Source organism: Molossus molossus, unplaced genomic scaffold (genome assembly GCF_014108415.1).
Source record: "Molossus molossus isolate mMolMol1 unplaced genomic scaffold, mMolMol1.p scaffold_m16_p_9, whole genome shotgun sequence".
NCBI classification, from domain to species: Eukaryota; Metazoa; Chordata; class Mammalia; order Chiroptera; family Molossidae; genus Molossus; species Molossus molossus.
This window is the reverse complement of record NW_023425403.1, coordinates 92597256-92598864: the sequence shown is the minus strand read 5'-3', so window position 1 is coordinate 92598864 and position 1609 is coordinate 92597256. Positions and strand designations below refer to the sequence as shown.

The 1609-nt window shown below is 54.9% G+C and overlaps 1 pseudogene; it reads right to left on the bottom strand.

Moving 5' to 3' along the window:
* Positions 1 to 324: 324 nt before the first annotated feature.
* On the bottom strand, positions 325 to 1222 carry LOC118622448 (annotated as a pseudogene).
* Positions 1223 to 1609: the final 387 nt, after the last annotated feature.

Below are 1609 nucleotides of genomic sequence, written 5' to 3'. Positions count from 1 at the left end.
GGGGTTGACGTCTGTGTGGGTCCCGGAGTAGACCAGACCATGACCTGGGAGTAGGCAGGATGGGCCCAGCTAGGTAGCACAAGTTTTTTATTTGTTTGTTTTAAAATGTTTTTATTGACCTTAGACAGAAAGAGAGAGAGAGAGAAACATTGATGTAAGAAAGAAACATGGATCGGTTGCCTCCCACTCTCATTCCTACCAGGGACCAAACCTGCAACCTGGGCATGTGCCCTGACCAGGAATTGAACCAGCAACCTTTCGGTGCACGAGACGAGCCACACAGGCCAGAGCAGGTACAGTTTTACTGTCCCCCACCTTCACCCCTCATGAGTGGCACTTGCTGTACATGATGTGGGGCGCCTGCTCCTCGTATTGCTCTCGCAGGACCCAGCAGGACTGGAAGGCGGCCAATGAGGCCAGTATGGAGCCCTGATTCACACCGAGAAGTTCCAGGTGGGCGAGGCCTTCACCGCCGTGATCCTCGAGGGCAGGCTGCGCAGCAGCTTTGCCCGGATGCGGCCCTGGAACCCTATGAAGAGTGAGGAGCCCCCACAGAGCAGCCCATTCTGGGACACATCGCTTGCACCTCGGGGACCATGATGGAAACAGAGGACTGTTGGGCCATGGTTGAAAAACCCACTGGGCTACAGTCCTGGGGTTTCTGGGGGGCTGAACAGCAGCTCCAGGCACTGTAACAGCTCCTTGCCCAGCGTGACCACTGCCCAGCTTGGTCTGGGCCTCCTCCTTCTGGAAGTCAGGGGCCACGGAGCAGTAGTGGCACTTGATGTTCTCTACAATGTCCAGGTCCTGGTGCCCAGGCAAGCCAGAGCCCAGAGGCAGCTCCTCCAGGAAGGTGGCCACGTGGAAGCCCGCGAGGTCCAGACTCTTGGTGGTATTTGGCAGGTGGTAGCCCTGGAAGACAGGCACCATGCAGGTGACCCTGGGGCCTGTGTTGACCATCAGCCTGCTGACCTGCCCTTGTGCACAGACAGTACGGACTGGAAAGCCACGTACATGGCGGGTGAGCACAGCAACTCAAAGGCCACCTCCACCAGATGCTCTTGGTTGGTGGTGGGGCCAAAGGGTGGTGAGAGAATGGCGACAGGTGGTCCAGGGTGGCCACATGGAGGTCGTGGTCCAGCAGATGCTGCCAGATGCGGTTGGCCTCATCCCATTTCACTACAAAGTCTTTCCTCACCACCTGCACCAGGGTCAGCTCCATGCTGTGGTCACCATGCTGTGTTAGATGCCCAGACTTATTCATCTAATAACTAACTGAAAGTCTGTACCTCTGACCAACATGTCCCTAGTCCTCCCTGCCCCCCACACCCCACCAGGCCCTGGTAACCACCACTCTACTCTGTTTCTGTTATTTAAGCTATTTTATTTTTTAAAACTTTATCTTTATTGCTGAAGGTATTACAGATGTCCCTCCTTTTCCCCCCATTGACCCTTACTCCCCTCTCCCTCCCCCTCTTCACCTCACTGTTGTCTATCCATTGGTTGTGCATACATGCATGTAAGTCCTTTGGTTTATCTCTTCCAGCCCTCCTATCCCCCTTCCCTCTGAGCTTTGTCAGTCTGTTCCCTTCTGCCATTGCATATATAA